Source organism: Bubalus kerabau, chromosome 16 (assembly GCF_029407905.1).
Source record: "Bubalus kerabau isolate K-KA32 ecotype Philippines breed swamp buffalo chromosome 16, PCC_UOA_SB_1v2, whole genome shotgun sequence".
NCBI lineage: Eukaryota > Metazoa > Chordata > Mammalia > Artiodactyla > Bovidae > Bubalus > Bubalus kerabau.
The window spans coordinates 30,084,769-30,101,379 of record NC_073639.1 but is presented as its reverse complement, the minus strand read 5'-3'; the positions used below and the strand labels follow the sequence as shown (position 1 = coordinate 30,101,379).

At 35.3% G+C, this 16,611-nt stretch overlaps 1 long non-coding RNA gene across 1 annotated transcript in view; it reads right to left on the bottom strand.

Annotated features, from left to right (window-relative positions):
• Nucleotides 1-655: 655 nt before the first annotated feature.
• Nucleotides 656-16,611, bottom strand: part of LOC129629863 (uncharacterized) — a 39,229-nt gene continuing 23,273 nt past the window's right edge. Inside the window, exon 3 of the long non-coding RNA XR_008703354.1 lies at nt 656-718. This is a non-coding gene — a long non-coding RNA (uncharacterized LOC129629863). The remainder of the gene's footprint in view (nt 719-16,611) is intronic.

Below are 16,611 nucleotides of genomic sequence, written 5' to 3'. Positions count from 1 at the left end.
GAATCAATGCTATTATGTATGCAAAATTATAATAAAGCATAACCAAATTGGATTTTAAGCCTATAAGTATTGTTTCAATATTAGTAATTGTTATTATCTGATTACCAGATAAAATAGAATAAAAAAGAAACAAAAGAGAGAAATATCCTTACATTTATCCCAATAAATGCACTGTACTTCAATATCTACTGGCACTAAGTTTTGTAAAATAGGGACAAAATCTTTCATAACTTGATAAACAGATACTAGTTGTAAAACATACAAGTATTGCTTTTAAAATAAGAAATAGTATAGAAAACTTTCAGCAATTCTGTTAAGTAATATGCTTGTTCTTGTGACCTGAACACTATGGCTAGATAAATGAATGATATTTAAAAGAATTGGAAAATAGAAAGCTATTTATAGATTACCAATTAAACTAAGAAATTATCAAGGCAAGGAATGTCTCACGATCTCAGAAAATATACCATATAAACTCATAAGTGCAGAAAGTTTTTCTGAAAATATTTTTGCATTAACGTATTAAAATGGTTTGCTTTTCTGCTTCTTTTGCACATATCAGTAAAGATGTTCCTACTACTAATTTGTAAACTGAATTACTGCATTTCAGTGTGAAGCATTATTGATACATTTTAAAAATATCAGAATATCTACTTTAATACATTATATCAAACATACTCACATCATATTCACATCATGCTAACCATATGAGGATGCCCTGCAAAGAAATACAAACAAAAATCAAATAAATTTGACAAAATCATGAAACAATCCCAGAGTCTACCAATAGATTTAATAGCATATCTATTTACTGGAAACATTATTGATTTATTTCCTCAAGTCTCTATTTTTTTTAAACAAGTTTGATTAAGTCCCTTAAAGGTCAGGTTTATTTATGGCCATTTGGATTCAAACTTCATTTTCTTTATCATTTCAGACAAGCCCTAGCTAGTCCAGCTCACAGATCTAATTCATTGGCATTTTCATGAGGAAAAGCAAAAGACTAGATATTCAGTAATCATTTGTTTTTTTTTTTAAAGTATTTATAGTAGTTCTAATTTATCGTTAATAAACACTGAATTGTATTCATACTTTGCGAGATCCTTTGACTATAAATTTGTTATCCCGCTTTTGGTTTTGTACAGGGGTGCACATTGTATTTGAATATACCCATGTTCTTCTAAAGGCATTTTTTTAAACTACTAAAACTGTTTACAGAATGAATCTGAACACAGGCCAAAGCCATTCTGATGATGAATTAATTACAAGACTCTAGAAGCTGTATCAATTTCTGGTGTGAAATATTATATAATATTGTCTACACAATACATTTGCTTTAATGTTTATAATCTGCAAATAAAGTATTTCATTCACTAGGTAGGCATCTTTCAAATGAAAATGTTTGCACATTTTGTGTATTTATGAACTTAAATTTGTGAGATAAGCCTTTTCATATGAGCATAATTTATTACAGAATGAAAAGCTTTATTTCAATGAAAAGGGCAAAACTGTCTCTTCAGTGTTAAAATAATATGAACTTTTCAGCTTCTTTTTTCTTGATATTACCATTCTCTATATTTCCTTTTACTGAATAATGTATATCACATATTTTATAAGATTGAATATATAATAATTTATTAATAAATAACATCACATACTAAATGGACATAAATTTGAGTAAACTCCGGGAGATAGTTTGGACAGAGGGGCCTGGTATGCTACAGTCCATTGGGTGGCAAAGAGTCAGACACGACTTAGTGACTGAACAACATACAGTAATCAGAGTATTTCATCAATAACTTTGGAAGTTCAAAATTTTAAGAATAGCTCTGTTTTTCTGATGTTACTTTTTTGTTCCTTGTATTTGCATTTTTGTGTTTCAATAACTTATTACAGGGCTTCTCTGGTGGCACAGAAGGTAAAGAATCCACCTGCAATGTGGGACACCTGGGTTCCATCCCTGGGTTGGGAAGATCCCCTCTAGGAGGGCATGGCAATCCACTCCAGTATTCTTGCCTGGAGAATTTCCATTTCAGAGGATCCTGGTGGGCTACAGTCCTGGGGTTGCAAAGAATCGGACTTGACTGAGCTACTACAAAATTATGTCAGAATTTTTAAAGATTTTATTTCATTAGCATTTAATTATAGAAAAACTAAGACATAAATCACTTTAGAAATCATAAAAATGATAAGCTTAAACTATATATCTGTTACTTTGTAATTTTAGTAATTTTCATAAATATACAGAAATGTCATTGGTACTTGTTCCAATATCACAATTTTAAACATTATGTCATGGATAAATGAATTAAGCATCAGTGAAGTCAGCATACACCTATTGACAAGTGAAAGGATCAAGAGAACGAATTGATATTTGACTTACATAGTTTTTCCTTCAATTTTGAAAAAGAATTGTGAATTTTATGAATCTGTATCAATTTAAATTAGTTGAATTACTAATTTTAGTGTAAATTATTCATTTTCTGACTAGATTGCTTTCTTCTTCAAAAGAATTATTGTTCTGTTTAACTTGGCTATAACTAAAAGATTATTTTATACATGTAAATATTTAAGCATGTATTTGTTTTCTATAAGTCCATAAACTCTCATGAGCAAAGTTTATTGTTCTAAACTAAAATTCTGGATTCCAAATCAAAAGCTAAATGTTATTATAGTACGATGGTCCCAAATGCATGCAATCTCCTTTTTCCTAACACTTACTGCAGTTTCAAGGTAAATAACATTGAGAGGCCACAAATCAGTAAAAAGCCTTCTCTTTGTGAACATTTGGATTCCAAAAGTACAAGAAATATAATGGCAGCAAGACTAAAGAATGCAAGAATGATTTTATCCATAGGGGCAAGAAGCCTAGCATTTCGATTGCTTTGTCAGATGGCATATGTACATTTTATTGCAATATAAGTTGCCAGATTGTTTCAAAGGGGCCTGTGGCATTTTTATTTTCCACCAGAAATATTTGAAAGCACTGGAAGCAGTAGGCCATATGATTAACTCTTAAATTTTGCCTGTCTGATGACTTTCCTTATGACATTCCCTTTTTATTTTAATATATATTTCTCTTTACCACCAACAAACCTGAACACAGTTTCTTATGGAAGCCCGACATTTGGCTTTGCTTTTCTGTGAACTGCCTGTGGCACAGATTGCCTGCTTACCACCTCCAAGGCTCCTCTTGCTACAGTGTGTGTGTGGCTGAGTTCTAGAAACAAATATTAACTGAAGTGATGTGTACTGTGTCTGGGCCTTATGCATAAAAGCCCCATGCAAGAATTTTCCTTGTTCTTCACCTATCTAAGTGGGGTGCTGATACCTAGAGTAATTTTAGTGTTGAAAATAGCAGAACAATTATACGTCTCTGAATGGCTAAGTGGAGTTGTTACTCTGAGCTGAGCACTCATCTATGATGTTATGAGAGCGAGAAAGATAGAATTATTTTGTAAGTCACGGAATTTTCAATATTTATTCTTTCCACAGCTTAGCCTACACTAAGAAATTTCTTCTTATTCATTTCCTTTGCGAATTTTCTTTGGGATCTCAAACTTTATATTGTATATAAATTGTTTATATTGTTTATATTTTTTTATCTTCTAGGTGTATATTGCAAATATTAATTATTTCTCATCTATTTAACAAAATATTTTCTCAAGTATATCCTTCCATCTGACAACTATTTAACATTATTCTCTTAATATTTTTTATCTTCCATTGTTGTTGTTGTTGTTGTTCAGTTGTTAAGTCATGTCTGACTGTTTGCAATCCTGAGGACTGCACACACCAGACTTCCCTGTCCTTCACCTCTTCTAAAGTTTGCTCAAACTCATGTCCATTGAGTCAGTGAAGCCATCCAACTGTCTCATCCTCTGTTTCCCCCTTCTCCTCCTTGAATTTCCAAGGCTCCAGGCATCCCTACCCCCATTGCTTGGCTGGGTGAGCCCATACTACATTTCTCTTGAGCAGAAATTGTACACAGGTAGGTCTGCAGATCTTGTATCTCAGGGCAGCCCATTGCTTAATGGTGATTCTGTGCAGTGGCTCCATTCTGTTCGCATCTCTCTGGTTAGGTCTGTGGACTGATTACCCATCTTCTGAGATGTAGGTGAAGACAGCCACACCCTTTGTGCTTTGCTGAACTCATAGCGGACCACACCAGGCTCACAGAAGCTACACCTCGGGCAGTCAAGGTTCACAGCACTGAAATCCAGACACACTCTTTGCCATTTTATAAAATAAGGATCATCTTTCTTCTAGTTTCCAATAACATGTAATTCATTTCCATCTGAGAACTCATCAGTGACCTTTACTGTCCATATTCTACCAGAATTCTGTTCCAGACCACCTAGGTGTTCTCTAAGATTAAGGCTTTCTCTACACCTCTCTTATTCTGAGTCCTCATGAGAATCACCTTTATCACTTCATTCCCTGCAATGTAGGCTATTTCAAGCATGCAACTCCGAACTCCTTCTCCTTCTGCCTATTACCCACGTTCACAGTTCTTCCACATGTTTAGGTATTTCATACAGCAGCACCACTACTTTTAGGTTTTGGGGGAACATAGAAAATTCAGTTCAGTTCAGTCACTCAGTAGTGTCCGACTCTTTGTAAACCCATGAATCACAGTACGCCAGGCCTCCCTGTCCATCACCAACTCCCAGAGTTCGCTCAGACTCACGTCCATCGAGTCAGTGATGCCATCCAGCCATCTCATCCTCTGTCGTCCCCTTCTCCTCTTGTCCCCAATCCCTCCCAGCATCAGAGTCTTTTCCAATGAGTCAACTCTTCGCATGAGGTGGCCAAAGTACTGGAGTTTCAGCTTTAGCATCATTCCTTCCAAAGAAATCCCAGGGCTCATCTCCTTCAGAATGGACTGGTTGGATCTCCTTGCAGTCCAAGGGATTCTCAAGAGTCTTCTCCAACACCACAGTTCAAAAGCATCAATTCTTTGGCGCTCAGCCTTCTTCACAGTCCAACTCTCACATCCATACATGACCACTGGAAAAACCATAGCCTTGACCAGATGGACCTTTGTTGGCAAAGTAGTGTCTCTGCTTTTGAATAAGCTATCTACATTGGTCATAACTTTCCTTCCAAGGAGTAAGCATCTTTTAATTTCATGGCTGCAGTCACCATCTGCAGTGATTTTGGAGCCCCAAAAAATAAAGTCTGACACTGTTTCCCCATCTATTTGCCATGAAGTGATGGGACCGGATGCCATGATCTTCATTTTCTGAATGTTGAGCTTTAAGCCAACTTTTTCACTCTCCTCTTTCACTTTCATCAAGAGGCTTTTGAGTTCCTCTTCACTTTCTGCCATAAGGGTGGTGTCATCTGCATATCTGAGGTTATTGATATTTCTCCCGGCAATCTTGATTCCAGCTTGTACTTCATCCAGTCCAGCGTTTCTCATGATGTACTCTGCATAGAAGTTAAATAAGCAGGGAGACAATATACAGCCTTGACGAACTGCTTTTCCTATTTGGAACCAGTCTGATGTTCCATGTCCAGTTCTAACTGTTCCTTCCTGACCTGCATGTAGGTTTCTCAAGAGGCAAGTCAGGTGGTCTGGTATTCCTATCTCTTTCAGAATTTTCCACAGTTTATTGTGATCCACACAGTAAAGGCTTTGGCATCGTCAATAAAGCAGAAATAGATGTTTTTCTGGAACTCTCTTGCTTTTTCCATGATCCAGCAGATGTTGGCAATTTGATCTGTGGTTCCTCTGCCTTTTCTAAAACCAGCATGAACATCTGGAAGTTCACAGTTCACGTATTGCTGAAGCCTGGCTTGGAGAATTTTAAATATCACTTTACTAGCGTGTGAGATGAGTGCAATTGTGCAGTAGTTTCATCATTCTTTGCCATTGGCATTCTTTGGGATTGGAATGAAAACTGACCTTTTCCAGTCCTGTGGCCACTGCTGAGTTTTCCAAATTTGCTGGCATATTGAGTGCAGCACGTTCACAGCATCATCTTTCAGGATTTGAAATAGCTCAACTGGAATTCCATCACCTCCACTAGCTTTGTTCGTAGTGATGCTTTCTAAGGCCCACTTGACTTCACATTCCAGGATGTCTGGCTCTAGATGAGTGATCACACCATCGTGATTATCTGGGTCGTGAAGATCTTTTTTGTACAGTTCTTCTGTGTATTCTTGCCACCTCTTCTTAATATCTTCTGCTTCTCTTAGGTCCATACCATTTCTGTCCTTTATTGAGCCCATCTTTGCATGAAATGTCCCCTTGGTATCTCTAATTTTCTTGAAGAGATCTCTAGTCTTTCCCATTCTATTGTTTTCCTCTCTTTCTTTGCATTGATCGCTGAAGAAGGCTTTCTTATCTCTTCTTGCTATTCTTTGGAATTCTGCATTCAGATGCTTATATCTTTCCTTTTCTCCTTTGCTTTTCGCTTCTCTTCTTTTCGCAGCTATTTGTAAGGCCTCCCCAGACAGCCATTTTGCTTTTGTGCATTTCTTTTCCGTGGGGATGGTCTTGATCCCTGTGTCCTGTACAATGTCATGAACCTCATTCCATAGGTCATCAGGCACTCTATCTATCAGATTTAGGCCCTTAAATCTATTTCTCACTTCCACTGTATAATCATAAGGGATTTGATTTAGGTCATACCTGAATGGTCTAGTGGTTTTCCCTACTTTCTTCAATTTAAGTCTGAATTTGGTAATAAGGAGTTCATGATCTGAGCCACAGTCAGCTCCTGGTCTTGTTTTTGCTGACTGTATAGAGCTTCTCCATCTTTGGCTGCAAAGAATATAATCAATCTGATTTTGGTGTTGACCATCTGGTGATGTCCATGTATAGAGTCTTCTCTTGTGTTGTTGGAAGTGGGTGTTTGCTATGACCAGTGCATTTTCTTGGCAAAACTCTATTAGTCTTTGCCTGCTTCATTCTGTAATCCAAGGCCAAATTTGCCTGTTACTCCAGGTGTTTCTTGACTTCCTACTTTGCATTCCAGTCCCCTATAATGAAAAGGACATCTTTTTTGGGTGTTAGTTCTAAAAGGTCTTGTAGGTCTTCATTGAACCGTTCAACTTCAGCTTCTTCAGTGTTACAGGTTGGGGCATAGACTGACAGAATATGGTCCACTGAAGAAGGGAATGGCAAACCACTTCAGTATTCTTGCCTTGAGAACCCCATGAACAGTATAAAAAGGCAAAATTATAGGATACTGAAAGAGGAACTCCCCAGGTCAGTAGGTGCCCAATATGCTACTGGAGATCAGTGGAGAAATAACTCCAGAAAGAATGAAGGGATGGAGCCAAAGCAAAAACAATACCCAGTTGTGGATGTGACTGGTGATAGAAGCAAGGTCCGATGCTGTAAAGAGCAATATTGTATAGGAACCTGGAATGTCAGGTCCATGAATCAAGGCAAATTGGAAGTGGTCAAACAAGAGATGGCAAGAGTGAATGTCAACATTCTAGGAATCAGCAAACTAAAATAGACTGGAATGGGTGAATTTAACTCAGGTGACCATTATATCTACTACTGTGGGCAGGAATCCCTCAGAAGAAATGGAGTAGCCATCATGGTCAACAAAAGAGTCTGAAATGCAGTACTTGGATGCAATCTCTAAAACGACAGAATGATCTCTGTTCATTTCCAAGGCAAACATAGACAATTAGACTAATGTAAATACATTCTTTATGATCCAGGAATCCAATTGCTATAATTTTATATAATTTATAAGTGAGTAAATTTCAATTTCCAAATGTTTCATATTTTCCATTGTCCTTACATAGTGTATACAGTTATACTTATCAAAGTAGTGTATATAGTTGTTACAAACTGAATTTTTTTCCTTTAAAATTCATATGTTAGAGCCCTAATCCTCAATGGTACCACATTTGGAGATAGAGCCTTTAAGGAAATAGTTAAGGTTCAGTTCAATTCAGTCACTCAGTCGTGTCTGACTCTTTGAGACCCCATGAATCACAGCACACCAGGCCTCCCTGTCCATCACCAACTCCCGGAGTTCACTCAAACTCACGTCCATCGAGTCGGTGATGCCATCCAGCCATCTCATCCTCTTTCATCCCCTTCTCCTCCTGCCCCCAATCCCTCCCAGCATCAGAGTCTTTTCCAATGAGTCAACTCTTCGCATGAGGTGGCCAAAGTACTGGAGTTTCAGCTTCAGCATCAGTCCTTTCCAAGAACACCCAGGACTGATCTCCTTCAGAATGGACTGGTTGGATCTCCTTGCAGTCCAAGGGACTCTTAAGAGCCTTCTCCAACACCACAGTTCAAAAGCATCAATTCTTTGGCGCTCAGCTTTGTTCACAGTCCAACTCTCACATCCATATATGACCACTGGAAAAACCATAGCCTTGACTAGATGAACCTTTGTTGACAAAGTAATGTCTCTGCTTTTGAATATGCTATCAGCGATCAGGAAAAGTAATAGAGGAAAACAACAGAATGGGAAAGACTAGAAATCTCTTCAAGAAAATTAGAGATACCAGGAGAACATTTCATGAAAAGATGAGCTTGATAAAAGACAGAAATGGTATGGACCTAACAGAAGCAGAAGATATTAAGAGGTGGCAAGAATACACAGAAGAACTGTAGAAAAAAGATCTTCACAACTCAGATAATCATGATGGTGTGATCCCTCACCTAGAGCCAGACATCCTGGAATGTGAAGTCAAGTGGGCCTTAGGAAGCATCACTATGAACAAAGCTAGTGGAGGTAATGGAATTCCAGTTTAGCTATTTCAAATCCTGAAAGATGATGCTGTGAACGTGCTGCACTCAATATGCCAGCCATTTGAAAGCTCAGCAGTGGCCACAGGACTGGAAAAAGTCAGTTTTCATTCCAATCCCAAAGAAAGCCAATGGCAAAGAATTATGAAACTACTGCACAATTGCACTCATCTCACAAGCTAGTAAAGTGATATTTAAAATTCTCCCAGCCAGGCTTCAGCAATAGTTCAGGTTAAATGAGGTGATAAGACTCAGACTTTATTACAATAGGACTTTTGAAAAAGGAGTCTCTTTTGAAGAAGGGATGGAGACACTAGAGATCTTTTTCATTTCTGAAAAGCACAGAAAAAAGGCCACGAAAACACACAATAGAATAGGCTATTTGCAAGCCAGGAAGCGAGGTCTCACTAGACACTGACACCCTGATCTTGAACTTTCAGCTTCCAGAACTGTGTGAAAATAAATTCATGTTGCTTAAGCTTTCCCAATATTTTTAATTTTTGAAATATGTTTTTGTTATGGCAGCCATAGAAGACTAATACAATAGTTAAAATTATAAAAAAATATACTTATCTGAGTGATTGAACTGATAGTTAAAAAGTCTAGAAAAGTTTACGTTTTTAAGGAGTTTCCCTTTGTACAGTTAATTTCTTTTCATTTTCCTTTAAATGTACTGCTTATTCCTTTTACCTGCTGTTCCCTTGGAGCCTGTAGTAACATATTTCTTGATTCACTTATTAACTAATTTCTAGCATGTTAATCTGAATTCCAACAAATATAGCCATCCCCTGTTAAATTGAATAGTGTTGAAACTTTTAGACTAATATTATTCACTTTTTCCTTTCTTAACAACAAAAAATGTACCTGGAGCCAATGATTTATCCTCTGATATTGTAAAATTTCTGGGCCACTCCTAAGAAGAAACATGCCCACTTGCTGATTCACAGGCAGTAGGCTTTGTGACCTAAGTTCACTAACGAAAGTCATTAGTTTCTCTGGCAGTCAGGTAAAATATGTTTCATCTACTCCAAAGTTAATAAATTTGGTCTGCTGATGTCATCTTTTATTATTTTCAAGAGCGGTCACAGTTTATTTTGTTTATTTCTTAATGCTGTTTTCTGTAGAATTATTTGAAATGCAGTTTGGTATTTTGAAAATGTAGTAATGCTTGTTTTTATTTCCAAAATAAGAGGACAATGAAAGCATCTTTTAAAAATCAAGGAAATTATTAATCTCATTGTAGATAAAATGTTAAAAATTGGAAGCAAAAGATAAAGGAAACTCTTTTAAATAAGATAAACAATAAAAAAAAAAAAAAGAAAGATAAAGAAGCCAACCAAATCTTTTCAGTCATTGGTAATCGATTGAGGATATCCAGTGGCCCCTTGCAGAGCAGACTTAGCTGTATGGTAAATAACTGAAATTACTACTTGCTATCTTTTATTTAAAAATATTCTTTTATTGAATCATCTAGTAAGTTTCCTTAAAATCATTTTATAAAAAGTTAAGAAAAAATAGAATTTTATCATGTAAGTAGAACTTTTAAAAAATACAATAGTTATTGGCTTTTCTTTAAACATGGTAAAGATAGTTTCTAAGCAGCTATCAAAAGATTGATTTATTCCTTAAAGTCATATTTAAGGTATAAATTAACACAACTAAATATTTTATGTACATTTATTTTGATAGTTTTCTCACATAACTTTCTAAAATTCAGAATTTTAATATTTTTCCTAAACAAATGAGAAAAAGTTAAAAATTCTTCCAAGTTGTAACTCTTGCATTTATGTCACTCTCATGCATATTTTCTCTATATTTCAGGCAGGTTAAGTATTTGCAGTTGATGCTTGCAGCATATACCCATAGAACTTAGCAATGATCACTGGTTCTTAATCTTACCCACATGTTAGAATAATGTGAAACATTTCAAAATACTCATATCCCATTTTAAAAACTGAAGTTCTATTTTCATTGAACCACAGTTAGACCAATTAAGTATTTTAAAACTCACCATGTGATTCAACTATGAAGAGAAGGTTCAGAGCCACGGGTTCTATCTCTATGATATATATACATTATTATTTAGCATAATTTTAAATATGAATATTTTATTTAAAGGGGATTATTTAGAACTTTGACATGGGTTTTCAAGTATTTATGACATTCTTCTATTTTTATACCATTAAATATAATCTGCATTCATTTATTTTAACATGTATGATTCTAATACACACTACAAATTTCACTAACTTGCATTTTCTAAATGTCAACACTCTTAATATGCCATTTATTTCTTAAAATAGTATGCTTAAAATTCAACTGCTGTGTTGAGTCAGTTGAACTTAAAATATAATTACTAGTTACTCAGCAACAAAAGGGAGATTTTTACCATGTCTAAAACATTATTTCAGTGCTAGACTTTTGTTTAGGTTTTATACACAAGCTTGTCCTTTGCTTTATTTCTTTCTTTATTTTTTTTTTTTTTGGCTTGTATGTATGTGAAATTTAAGTAAAGAACTGTGATTATCTGTAAAACTGATTGTTCAAAGTAATTAATCATTTTTATTATGAAATTACTAGAGTACATTAAGAATCTTATAATTAAAGAGTTTTCTCTCATGTAAATGAAACATGCTGAGAGACTATGTTGAGAAATTACAATTTTAAAAACCAATCAAATTAAGTCCTCATACAAAGGACTTTAAAAATGTTTATATATTATGTGTCACTTTTTCTTAGATGATTATTGCTTTTTTCTAACTAGAGGAGTACCTATTCAATCAGATCATTTGTGCAATGTATTATTTGTCACCTATTTTATTAAAAATAACCATCATTGGTGTTTATCTCAAAGTGTTCAATCAAATGAAACTCAGGTTGATTATACAATTGATATTTACATCAGTATTTTTATATGACCAAATAACTAAATACTTCTTTCAAATACTTTCCTAATGCTTATTATAAAGTTTGGATTTTTATATCCTGAAAAAATACATACTGGATTTTAGAATTAGATTTAGCATAGACTACAAGTCAGTTTACCTGAAAAATCTCAATAAAAAATGCTAATATTAATATATTAGAAATTTTCTTATATATGTATACTTCAAACTACAGGAAAATAGCCCCTACTAGAAACACAAGTAAGACCTAATAACAGCATGACTATTGTTCTGACTTCTCTGAATAGCAGGAGAAATGGGCACAGAAACTTGCAAACTGGGGCTTTATTATTCATCAATGAGCAGGTGATTAATAGCTGGACCCATAACAAAATGGTGGACAAAAAATATTAACCAAAGCAAGGTAATGAAGTGAAAGTTTGTCTTTCAGTACTAGAGTAATTGTTATGAATATATGTATGTATATATATATATGTATATATATGTGTATATGTGTATATGTATATATATATATGTATATAATATATATATTATTCAGAGTAAATACAAAAGCATTCTAGAGCAGTAGTTACAAAACCTTTTTTTTTTTTTAAAGGCTAGAGAGTAAATATTTTAGGCCTTGTTGGCCAGTTTAAAGAACAGCTTACAGGAGGATATTAGCAAAAGATAGAAAAATATGAGAAATCAAAGACATGGAAGATAGAACTTAAAAATCCAAGGAGCATCAAATAGAAGTTCCAGAACAGAGAGACTAGAAACAATGAAATAATAATGATGTGCTTCTGCTTCTGAGATGGATAAGACTCATGCTTCCATTGTAATGATTAAGAAAAAGCTGAATTAATTTTTAAAGTCATATTCTTAAAGCATCAGAGAACTTTGGAAACAATGATGACAGATGAGTAGAATGCATGATGTGTCTGTGTTGTGTGTAACTCACTTCGGTTGTGTCCAACTCTTTGCAACCTGATAAACTGTATGATCAATGGATGCAAAATATTAATAGATATGAACAGGTGGTTAAGTCTAAAGAAAGCATTGGCTGCATAGAAGCCAAAAAATACAGGAAAAACAAATGTGTGAAACACTAAAATAACTGTAAAGTTAGGACTGCTGCTGCTGCTAAGTTGCTTCAGTCATGTCTGACTCTGTGCGACCCCATAGACGGCATCCCACTAGGCTCCTCTGTCCCTGGGATTCTCCAGGCAAGAATACTGGACAGAGTATCAATATTCATACATTATAAGGTATTGTGTGTTATAGGGAATAAACTAGTGATATTGATCTAGTTTAAGTCAAGAATGTATGTAAGTCAATTAAAAGGAATTATTCAATCAATCTAATGAAAGTCAAGGGAGAACAAAGTCACAGGGCAACAATTGGAGAAGAACAGTATCAAGGAGGACAACTAACAGGATTGCGTGCCTGTTCCCATCCAGTCCCCATCAACTTTCATACTGCTGGAATCCTCAGATGAAAGAGATAGAAAGTAAAGTCTCTAAAATGGAGACCTAAAATGGAGAGTCTAGGCAGATACCTGTTTATGCTGAGCTGAAGTATTGAAAGCTAGTGGAGTCCATTGAAGGATAAAACAATAATGAACTAGAACCTGAGAATACTTGTAGACTGGGATAAAATCTAGGTTGTCCAGGAATTCTCAAATTCTGTGCTAGATTTACAATTATCTGGGATGAATACAAAAGCAAAGCTTCTGGAGGAAATTACCTCTGTGGTAGGTATTCTAAAGGTATTATTAGAAATCATCTATACTAATCAACTGTGTGAACTTGGCCAAGTCAATTATTCTCTGAGAGTCTCAGTTTTCTCACCCGTAAAGTGAATATAAGAGTGGCTTACTTGTAACTATGTATTGAGAATTAAGTTAATTGATTTTGAAGTCATTTAGAACTGTGCCTGACACAAACATGCGATATAATGTGTGTCTGTGTGCGTGTTGCTTACCTGAGTGTGTGCTCAAGCACATGCGTACATGACAGAGAGAGAAGGATAAGCATATTGTCAAAGATAGCAGAATATTTGAAAACAAATCAACATAGGAGAAACAGAATATAATTTTAAATCACAGAATTGTCAGACAAACCTTAAAGAATAGTTATGCTTACACTATTTAAGGGACCAAAATATGGGAGATGCAGGTAGGAAAATATAAAAGTGAACCTGTCATATTTAAAAAAAAGAAATACTGACTAAAAACAGAGAACAACTAGAAAATAACTCAGGTGTAGTAGAAAGAAAATATTGAAGACTGTTAAAAGATAAAGAGAACAGAAGATGATGTTCAAAGGACAAAGGCAGTAACTAAAGAGATCATGGATAATACCTCCCTAGTACTGATTAACAACAAATAGAAACAGATTTAAGTAGGTAAACGAATTATCAATAAAGTAAGAAACTTGAACTGCAGAAAACAAGAGAAAAATCTTAAAAACTTGTTGAAAATAAAAAGATTTAAAAAGCAACATTTAGACTGACACAGAATTTCTCCCAGAATAAAATGAAATCCACAAAAGATGTGTAAAAAGTTTAATAGACAGAAGCCTCAATCAAATAGCATTTGGAGACCAGAAGGAGGATCTCTCATGCTGTGATAGTAGCAGAGCCCAACAGGAAGAAAAAGAACTCCTATTCTTCCCTCGCAGGGACTCTGTTTCTACAGCCCTTCCACCTTCCTTTTCTCTTTTTAAAAAGTATTCCTTTGCTGCATGGGGACTTGCATGTGACTCACCATGATTGCAGACCATGAATTGTAATTCTTTACTGATCCTGAGTAAATTCATATTTGCTGGATAAATATCAGACAGTCTGTTTATTTCAGGTCAACAGATGGAATAATAACTGCAACATGTTTAAAATATGTGGAATTTTTTATGCATTAAAAATACATTCCAATAATGAAAGTGAAATAACGAAGATAAACCAAGACTGGTTATTTGGCATCTGTAGAACTTCACTAAATAAAATGCTAAAGGAGGTAACTCAAATGGAAGGAAAATAACCTTCACTTTTTAAGCCAAAATTTTCCTCTGAGTACCTTAAATAACACAAAAAAGAAAATTAAGTTGCATAATTTTGTGAAAGTTGGTTCATTTATAAGTGAAGCTAAATTTTTATTATTGAGAGGAAGATACAGGCTTTGATTAACATTAGAATTAAATCTTAAAAATTTATTTAATTTCTTGAGTAACCAACAAAAGATAGAATTAGAAGTGTAATTTCCAAAGTAAAAAAGGAAATAATAAAGAAAAAAGAATGGATGAAAAGAGACAACCAATTTAATCAAGCTGGATAAATAATTATAACTTGAAAGTGAAAGTGAAGACACTCAGTCATGTCCGACTCTTTGCTGTCCCATGGATGGCAGCCTACCAGACTCCACGATCCATGGGATTTTCCAGGCAAGAATACTGGAGTGGGCTCCCATTTATATACACACATAATTTAATGTATACAAACAGATAAATTCTTCCATGAGTCATCCAAAGACAACAAATAGATTTGAAGGTAGAGGAACAATAGATATATCCTATTTATAATTAATATATTTGAAGTACAGGAAAACAGAAGTTCAAAAATAAAGGGAAGAAAGTGTAACATGGGAATGCCAGCCAAAAAAGAGCTGGCATAACCATGTTCACATAAGGTAAAAATAGTCTTTGAATGCAAAATAATTATTAGATATAATGAAGACATTTTATAAAGAACATAATACAGTTTCAAAACACATACTTGTAAAAGTTTTCATATTCAAATGAGATCATAGTCATAATAGAATATTTTATCACAGTTTCTCAGTCATTTATATAAGAAGGAGAAAATAACAGTATAAATATGGGAAAGTTTGAACTACCTTAAATGAACTTGAGCAAATGGTCATACATAAAACCCTGCTGCTAACTTACTGCAGAATGCACCTTCAGTAAGAAAAAGCCCAGAGTGGTTCTGCTTCTAATAATGGTGATGTAGGACCATATCCTCCCACAGATAACAACCATATGCTGCACAAAATATAATAAGCAACTCTTTGAAGCCACCAAAGACTGATTACAAGCAGATAGAAACTGAAGGGGAGTTAAACTGAAAGAAGGAGAAATGCACAGGATTTTTGCTCTAGTATCGATTTTGACCTGTTTCTTTTGATATGAGCACCTCTTCTGGTGAAAGTCGCTCAGTCGTGTCCGACTCTTACTGGAGCGGGTAGCCTTTCCCTTCTCCAGGGGATCTTCTCAAACCAGGGATCGAACTCGAGTCTCTCTCATAGCAGGCAAAATTCTTTACCAGCTGAGCATTACTTTGCTGACAAAGGTCCATCTAGTCAAAGATATGGTTTTCCAGTAGTCACGTATGGATGTGAGAGTTGGACCATAAAGAAAGCTGAATGCCAAAGAATTTTGAACAGTGATGTTGGAGAAGACTCTTGAGAGGCCCTTGGACTGCAAGGAGATCAAACCAGTCCATCCTAAAGGAAATCAGTCATGAATATTCATTGGAAGGACTGATGCTGAAGCTGAAACTCCAATACTTTGGCCACCTGATGCAAATAACTCACTCATTTGAAAAGATACTGATGCTGGGAAAGATTGAAGGCAGGAGGAGAAGGGGATGACAGAGAATGAGATGGTTGGTTGTCATCACTGAATCAGTGGAGATGAGTTTGAGTAAACTCCGGGAGTTGGTGATGGACAGGGAGACCTGGTGTCCTGCAGTCCATCAGATCACAAAGAGTCGGACACAACTGCATGACTGAACTGAACTGAACCTCTTCTGGTGTGTTCGTTCACTGGACTTCTAATCACAGATTCTTCCCTCTTTTAACAAGGATGAGGTCAGTACCTAAGGACAAATGAATTCTCTTCCCAGAAATTTGCATCTTTAGCAAAGGCACTCCAGGTTGGAAGGGAATGAGAACTCCATTCTAGCACCTATGGGAGAAACTCACAGGTTTTGTGGCTG